Below are 9,575 nucleotides of genomic sequence, written 5' to 3'. Positions count from 1 at the left end.
ACATAATGGTACATGATGTATGCCATATCACCTACATGTGGGAGTCTGCAATCGCGTGGGTGGTGACAACATACCCGAGTCTGCAATTGGCGGAGGCAGAAACATCCCAGCATGCAATCACGCACACGGAGTGTGTGTATGTGTGTTGGGGGCTATGCGGACGCCATGCCCTAGTCTGCAATTGCGGGGGGGGGCTATATACCTGAGTCTTCAACCGCGGGAAGGGGGTGTGCAAAATGCGGCAGTCTGCAATTGGGGGGGCGGCAACAAGCAGGAGTCCGCAATCGCAGTGGGGGAGGGAGTGCGTGCTTCATGCCTTAGTCCGCATTCGCTGGGGGGGGGGGGATCTTGCCCAAGTTTGCAATGGTGAGAGGGGGTGCGGGCATCATGCCCAAGTCTGCAATCGTGGAGGGGGGGCTGTGTGCGGGCATCATGCCCGAGTCCGCAATTGTGGGGGGAGGGAGTGCGGGCTTCATGCCATAGTCCGCAATCGCTAGGGATGGGGTGTACAGACATCATGCCTGAGTCCACAATCACAGGGGGGGAGGGGATCTTGCCCAAGTCTGCAAACATGGGGAGAGGGGGTGCGAGTCTGCAAACGTGTAGGGGGGGGGGTGAAAAGGGACCAAGTCTGCGATCATGTCAGTGTCCACGATTGTGGGCATCATGCCCGTGTCAGCTATCGTGGAAGGGGGGTGCAGGCATCGTGCCCATGTCCGCAATCGCGGGTTAGAGGGGGTGCCGGTGCAGGCATCATGCCCGAGTACGCGATTGCGGGAGGGGAGTGCGGGCATGATGCCAGAGTCCGCGGGTCATAGGAGGTGCCGGTGCGGGCATCATGCCCGAGTCCGGGGGTGGGGGGTACGGGCATCATGCCCGAGTCCGCAATCCCAGAGTATTGTCATGGAGTGGGGCAGGAATATGCAAGTTGGGAAGGGGGGGGGGGGGGCGGACAGATTTCAGAGCGTCTGAGAGGAACTTCCAGTCAGTCAGTTCTATAAAAAACTATACATAAAAAGAGCAGGCTTATCACTCGATGGGTTACACTCACGTTATACACAGTGGAGTGGCGGCTCAGCTGATAACAATTGGGTGGCCATCTCTTAAGGAAGAGGTCGGGAGGAGCTCGTAGCTGAGGGAATAATAAAGAAAGCATTTTCTCATCGGCAGCATGTGTGGTACCGCCCTCCGGTGGCCTACGCCCATAGGCAGCTGCCTAAAGCTGCCTAATGGTACCTCGGCCCTGCCTGCCACCCTTTCTACAATTGGGACTGAGTCACTGCACCGACTGGAGCTGCAGTGCAGGGGAATTCAAGCCTGGCTGTCAGATACTTCATCACCAGGATTGCAGCAGCTTGGACATTCCTATGCAGTGAGCTTTAACAATTTCCTCACATCAGATTGTACACTCACAGTTGGAAGATAACTTTTCCACTCCCTTCATTTGTTGAACTTTCACCTCAGAAACTGTCAGCATAACGGTAATTTATCCCATCTACCATTAAGAGCCATCAGCAATATTACACTATACATAGCCACAGGGGAATTACTTCTATTAAATTAAATGCAACGTGTGTGTGTGTGTGTGTGTGTGTGTGTGTGTGTGTGTGTGTGTGTGTGTGTGTGTGTGTTGTGTGTGTGTGTGTGTGTGTGTGTGTGTGTGTGTGTGTACACACACACACACATATTTTGTTTGATAATTTACATGTACTCTTCTACATACAGTGTGGTTATATATCATTGGTGATAAGCCCCTTGGTTTATCTTAATATCATAATAAATGAACATAATCTCCCACTGTTCACTTACAAATATTTAATTTACACAACCTCCCACCTGTGTGCATCTACACTGTTTATTTTACAGTATGTCTTTATTCTTTTAAACAGCTGCAGAATTTATTTATTAACAGTAAGTGTGTGTGTGTGTGTGGGGGGGGGGGGGGCGCAAAATGTTACCTTGCCCCGAGTGACAAAAATCCTAGTTTCGGCCCTGGCTAGGCTAATTAATTACCAGCACCTGTAATCTGCCTTTTTGTATGTGCTCAGTGCACAAAGAATTTGCTCCTGACGGCAGTTAGTGCCCAGGTGATAGGTGGGAGTGTGGGGTTACATTAGGAGCCATTTAGAACATCTAGTCTGTGTGATCACCAGCATTTGGACTATTATCTGCTGTTGTGAGAACTGCCTGCAAACTTGACCTGAAGCTGTATCCTACCTGTGGTGAAAATAAAACTGGGAAATAGGGTTTAGGAGGGCACCGCACCAGTCAAAATGGATTTTTTGAACAATTAGTAGCCTCTGAAAGAACTGAATTTAAATGGAATTTCTTCTATATATGGCAACCATAGATGTTGTAGGGGTTTGTCCCAGTATCATATAATGTTGCTTTCAGTGGTGCTCCCTAGAGTCAGAGAGTATCAAGTACAAAAGGACCAAAAAGAGAGGTTTGAAAGAAAGGACTCTTTTTTGGGAGCACTCTTAATTCAGAGGTTATTGGTATAATTTGTAAATTATCAATAAAAACAATTTAATTAACGAAAGTCAAATTCTAGGAGTGACTGTATGTGAAAAACATAGCTTAGCGAAAATATTGATAAATTCAATTATTCGTGATCTCCAAATTCACGATTTACAAATTGCCAGGAGTAAAATTCTGTGATGCTTTTGTCAACAAAATTCTGCATACTATATCTTATGAAATGTAGGACCATCATTCATACTGCTAATATCCATTACGGATTTTTATAAATGCAGGGAATAAAATCATTGGTCATGCGAATCCCAATATTGGATGACATAAAGTTGAGTGCCACTGTGTCCAATAGCCAATTTATTGCAGTACCAGGGTGTTCAAAGGAGGTCTCCCTTCCTCGTACTGACCCGGCCTTTCACTGCTTAGCTTCCAAGTTCAGAAGAGATTGGGCATCTCCAGTGAAGTGTGACCACAATTATTGGACTTCTCTCCTTGGTCACTCCAAATATATGCCAAATGGTTGCTATATGTTAGGAATGGAGAGTATACGTGATTCGTAACAGGTAAGTTACAAATGAAAGAGATTACATGCAATCAGCTGATTGATCAGCATATGGCACAACGATCACAAAGGTTAATTATATCTGCATAATCACTTAGATATGTGGAAAAAATTCAAATGTACCACATCTAAGATAATATGTGACACGGCGGTCACAAAAATGAAGAAAATAAACACATATAGTTATGAATATTCAGCAGATGTGACAAAGCGGCCACAAAAAAAGAAAATAAATGTATGTAATCATCTTAACAATCACCAGCTGATTAATCAGCATATGACACAAAGAGATAATTATAAACACAATCCCTTAATTATGTGACTGAGTTTTTTTTGATTGACCTACAGTCAGCTGATAGACAGGGACGTGACACAGCGGCCACAAAAAGAAATTAGATGCATGTAATCATTTTAAACAATCACCAGCTAATTGATTAGCATATGACACAGTGGTCACAAAGAGATAATTATGAACACAATTCCTTAATTATACAGCATGTGACATAGCAGTCACAGAAGACATATTGATAAGTTATTAAGAATAGTATATGTGGGAAAATTCATAAATGCCACATATCATTACTAATTGATTATCCTTATATCTGAGCTTAGGACAGATCACCAGTACGGCCGTACCAATTTGCTTAAATGCTTAATTTAGTTTATGCTGTAGAAGACAGTATGTATGGCGTAATAACAGACAAACGGACATAAATCAACCGGATACCAGCTCTTTGTGAAGGACCCCGTATGGCGTAATAACAGGCAAACGGACATATATCAAACGGATACTGGCTCTTAGTGATGGACCCCTCTGGGTCACAGAGGGGAAGGGAGAAAAGGAGGGGGGGGGGGGGAGGAAGGAGAGAGGGGAAAGGGGAAAGATGTGTATCACAGCAGGTTATATATGAACCTGCAGAGAATGTTCATGAAATTGCTATACTGTTGTAAGGCTGATTGGAAGTTACTGCAATGAACAGTAATTCTTGAATAGCAATAGGAGATTTGAACTTATGTAGAATGTCTCTACTGTTCAGAGTTCTTTATGAAAGATTTTTGCAAGAAAGGATAAGAACAAATGACTAATAAGTCAGACAGTTAAAGACTTGCAAATTAGTATTGTAGAGTGAATGGATTTCACATTAGTGTGGAGTGTATACAATACCAGTGCTGGTATATGTGCTGTCCGTTCCGCTTTTGGCCGTGTAGAAGCTCCGGAGACTGCAGCGGCGTGTGTCCGTGTTGACGCTCCAAGAGAGCGGTAGTTTGGGGCCGTTGCTGTGGAGACACTTCAGAAGCTGCAGCGGCGTATGTCCGTGGTCTCTCTCAGGGAGAGCGATGGCTGGGGCCGTTGCTTGGTGATGGTCTAAGCGCTCCGGCTAGCGCGGTCACGTGTGCGCAGCACATGATCGCTAAACCTGACGTACGTTTCGCAAGATAAGCTTGGTCACAGGACGTAATGAGGTCACTGAAGGTTCCAGTTTATGTAGAGCAGGGCTCATAGCTGATTGGGTAAACTTTTTGATAGGCATGCTGATCCCCCAATCTTGTTTAAGTTATATTGATCTCTCAGGTTGGACACCATTAAAAGTTGTAACAGCCTATGTTTGATTGTAGTTGATTTAACATACAGATAAATTGCCTGGATAAGCTTGGTAAAATAAATATAAAAAGAAAAATATAAAAATATAATATAATCAGAAGATTTATTGTGCAAGTGATGATTTTATTAGTTAATACGTGACGGTGACATGATTACTTGATTGATGGATTAATTAGAAAGTGAGTGGTGTAATTAAAAGGTTGATGATTTTTATATATATTTTTTATATATTATATTTGATGAGAGGAATGGGATTGGGATAATGAGGAATATGAGAAAGGGAGTGAGGGAAAGGATGGTGAATAAGGAACACGATTGGGGAGAGGATGGCACTTAAACGTGATGATAATGAATTAATTTAGGAGGGCAGGTATAATGAATATAAGGAGAGCCCGTGTGAGGAACGTGAGGGTGAAAAAAACGTGAAAAAATATACTATTATTAATGAGTGGGATGTTATGAAAAAATATATATTTTTTATTATGTGGATTAGCTGTAAATAGAAAGAAAGACTGTATTGGATACCAGAGGTTCTAATATGAGGACATTAATTTAAATATACCACATAGTTTATGTGTTCATTCATGCCTGCTGGGTATAAAGATCCCATCTTAAAGATCCATTTGCTCTCTCTTTTCAGTAAGTTCTCGGTTAGATTACCTCCTCGTATTCCGAGTTTGATTTTCTCCAAGCTGAAGATTTTGAGCTCCTCCCATCTATTTTCATGATGGGTGTGAAAATGGCGAGCGACTGAGGTTAATTGCTTCATCTTGGCCTTGTCCGTGATGGCATTACGTATAGATCCTACATGTTCTAGGACTCGCTGTTTAAGCGGACGAGTTGTCATGCCAATGTATTTTTGTTTACAGCTACATTTCAGGCAATAGATAACCCCCTCCGTTTGGCAGTTCATGTAGTCTTTTATTTGTATCATCTTTCCAAATTTGTCTTCTATTTCCTTTGTTAGATGAATATATTTGCAAGCTTTGCATTTACCACAGGGATATGTTCCAGTGACTATTGGTCTTTTAGTAGAGAGTTTTTGAAAATGACTGCTTACAAGTCTGTCTTTAAGGTTTTTGGATCTGCGCCAACTCATGGCGACCTTGGGACCCAAATTTTTGGATAGAGTAGAGTCTGCGTGTAGAATATGCCAATGTTTCTGTATTGCTGTATTCACCTTCTTCCATTCTCGGCAAAAATTTCCAACAAAGCGGATGGTATTATCAGTATTTGGACTCTTTGGTTCTCTCTTGAAAATTAGATCCTCTCTTTTAATGGTTTTGACCGTTTTCATGGCTTTTTTTATGGAGGTTTTACTGTATCCCCTATCGCATAGTCTATTTGTCAGTTCTGTGCTTTGTGCTGTGAATTCCTTATCATCTGAGCAGTTCCTGCGGAGTCGAAGAAATATCCCAAAAGGGGAATTTCTTCGACTCCGCAGGAACTGCTCAGATGATAAGGAATTCACAGCACAAAGCACAGAACTGACAAATAGACTATGCGATAGGGGATACAGTAAAACCTCCATAAAAAAAGCCATGAAAACGGTCAAAACCATTAAAAGAGAGGATCTAATTTTCAAGAGAGAACCAAAGAGTCCAAATACTGATAATACCATCCGCTTCGTTGGAAATTTTTGCCGAGAATGGAAGAAGGTGAATACAGCAATACAGAAACATTGGCATATTCTACACGCAGACTCTACTCTATCCAAAAATTTGGGTCCCAAGGTCGCCATGAGTTGGCGCAGATCCAAAAACCTTAAAGACAGACTTGTAAGCAGTCATTTTCAAAAACTCTCTACTAAAAGACCAATAGTCACTGGAACATATCCCTGTGGTAAATGCAAAGCTTGCAAATATATTCATCTAACAAAGGAAATAGAAGACAAATTTGGAAAGATGATACAAATAAAAGACTACATGAACTGCCAAACGGAGGGGGTTATCTATTGCCTGAAATGTAGCTGTAAACAAAAATACATTGGCATGACAACTCGTCCGCTTAAACAGCGAGTCCTAGAACATGTAGGATCTATACGTAATGCCATCACGGACAAGGCCAAGATGAAGCAATTAACCTCAGTCGCTCGCCATTTTCACACCCATCATGAAAATAGATGGGAGGAGCTCAAAATCTTCAGCTTGGAGAAAATCAAACTCGGAATACGAGGAGGTAATCTAACCGAGAACTTACTGAAAAGAGAGAGCGAATGGATCTTTAAGATGGGATCTTTATACCCAGCAGGCATGAATGAACACATTAACTATGGGGTATATTTAAATTAATGTCCTCATATTAGAACCTCTGGTATCCAATACAGTCTTTCTTTCCATTTACAGCTAATCCACATAATAAAAAATATATATTTTTTCATAACATCCCACTCATTAATAATAGTATATTTTTTCACGTTTTTTTCACCCTCACGTTCCTCACACGGGCTCTCCTTATATTCATTATACCTGCCCTCCTAAATTAATTCATTATCATCACGTTTAAGTGCCATCCTCTCCCCAATCGTGTTCCTTATTCACCATCCTTTCCCTCACTCCCTTTCTCATATTCCTCATTATCCCAATCCCATTCCTCTCATCAAATATAATATATAAAAAATATATATAAAAATCATCAACCTTTTAATTACACCACTCACTTTCTAATTAATCCATCAATCAAGTAATCATGTCACCGTCGCGTATTAACTAATAAAATCATCACTTGCACAATAAATCTTCTCATTATATTATATTTTTATATTTTTCTTTTTATATTTATTTTACCAAGCTTATCCAGGCAATTTATCTGTATGTTAAATCAACTACAATCAAACATAAGCTGTTACAACTTTTAATGGTGTCCAACCTGAGAGATCAATATAACTTAAACAAGATTGGGGGATCAGCATGCCTATCAAAAAGTTTACCCAATCAGCTATGAGCCCTGCTCTACATAAACTGGAACCTTCAGTGACCTCATTACGTTCTGTGACCAAGCTTATCTTGCGAAACGTACGTCAGGTTTAGCGATCACGTGTTGCGCACACGTGACCACGCTAGCCGGAGCGCTTAGACCATCACCAAGCAACGGCCCCAGCCATCGCTCTCCCTGAGAAAGACCACGGACATACGCCACTGCAGCTTCTGAAGTGTCTCCACGGCAACGGCCCCAAACTACCGCTCTCTTGGAGCGTCAACACAGACACACACCGCTGCAGTCTCCGAAGCTTCTACACGGCCAAAAGCGGAACGGACAGCACATATACCAGCACTGGTATCGTATACACTCCACACTAATGTGAAATCCATTCACTCTACAATACTAATTTGCAAGGCTTTAACTGTCTGACTTATTAGTCATTTGTTCTTATCCTTTCTTGCAAAAATCTTTCATAAAGAACTCTGAACAGTAGAGACATTCTACATAAGTTCAAATCTCCTATTGCTATTCAAGAATTACTGTTCATTGCAGTAACTTCCAATCAGCCTTACAACAGTATAGCAATTTCATGAACATTCTCTGCAGGTTCATATATAACCTGCTGTGATGCACATCTTTCCCCTTTCCCCTCTCTCCTTCCTTTCCCCCCCCCCTCCTTTTCTCCCTTCCCCTCTGTGACCCAGAGGGGTCCATCACTAAGAGCCAGTATCCGTTTGATATATGTCCGTTTGCCTGTTATTACGCCATACGGGGTCCTTCACAAAGAGCTGGTATCCGGTTGATTTATGTCCGTTTGTCTGTTATCACGCCATACATACATGCTGTCTTCTACAGCATAAACTAAATTAAGCATTTAAGCAAATTGGTACGGCCGTACTGGTGATCTGTCCTAAGCTCAGATATAAGGATAATCAAGTAGTAATGATATGTGGCATTTATGAATTTTCCCACATATACTATTCTTAATAACTTATCAATATGTCTTCTGTGACTGCTATGTCACATGCTGTATAATTAAGGAATTGTGTTCATAATTATCTCTTTGTGACCACTGTGTCATATGCTAATCAATTAGCTGGTGATTGTTTAAAATGATTACATGCATCTAATTTCTTTTTGTGGCCGCTGTGTCACGTACCTGTCTATCAGCTGACTGTAGGTCAATAAAAAAAACTCAGTCACATAATTAAGGGATTGTGTTTATAATTATCTCTTTGTGACCACTGTGTCATATGCTGATTAATCAGCTGGTGATTGTTAAGATGATTACATACATCTATTTTCTTTTTTTGTGGCCGCTTTGTCACATCTGCTGAATATTCATAACTATACGTGTTTATTTTCTTCATTTTTGTGACCGCCATGTCACATATTATCTTAGATGTGGTACATTTGAATTTTTTCCACATATCTAAGTGATTATGCAGATATAATTAACCTTTGTGATCGTTGTGCCATATGCTGATCAATCAGCTGATTGCATGTAATCTCTTTAATTTGTAACTTACCTGTTACGAATCACGTATACTCTCCATTCCTAACATATTAGCAACCATTTGGCATATATTTGGAGTGACCAAGGAGAGAAGTCCAATAATTGCGGTCACACTTCACTGGAGATGCCCAATCTCTTCTGAACTTGGAAGCTAAGCAGTGAAAGGCCGGGTCAGTACGAGGAAGAGAGACCTCCTTTGAACACCCTGGTACTGCAATAAATTGGCTATTGGACACAGTGGCACTCAACTTTATGTCATCCAATATTGGGATTCGCATGACCAATGATTTTATTCCCTGCATTTATAAAAATCCGTAATGGATATTAGCAGTATGAATGATGGTCATACATTTCATAAGATATAGTATGCAGAATTTTGTTGACAAAAGCATCACAGAATTTTACTCCTGGCAATTTGTAAATCGTGAATTTGGAGATCACGAATAATTGAATTTATCAATATTTTCGCTAAGCTATGTTTTTCACATACAGTCACT

At 41.2% G+C, this 9,575-nt stretch overlaps 2 pseudogenes; one reads left to right on the top strand and one right to left on the bottom strand.

The window, feature by feature from the left end:
• Window positions 1-2,832: 2,832 nt before the first annotated feature.
• On the bottom strand, window positions 2,833-2,952 carry LOC134929743 (5S ribosomal RNA; annotated as a pseudogene).
• A 6,226-nt stretch (window positions 2,953-9,178) lies between these two features.
• On the top strand, window positions 9,179-9,298 carry LOC134930090 (5S ribosomal RNA; annotated as a pseudogene).
• The last annotated feature ends 277 nt before the right edge of the window (window positions 9,299-9,575 follow it).

This window comes from Pseudophryne corroboree, chromosome 5, assembly GCF_028390025.1.
Source record: "Pseudophryne corroboree isolate aPseCor3 chromosome 5, aPseCor3.hap2, whole genome shotgun sequence".
Classification (NCBI taxonomy): Eukaryota; Metazoa; Chordata; class Amphibia; order Anura; family Myobatrachidae; genus Pseudophryne; species Pseudophryne corroboree.
The sequence above is the reverse complement of the archived record's forward strand: the minus strand, read 5'-3'. Positions and strand labels throughout refer to the sequence as shown.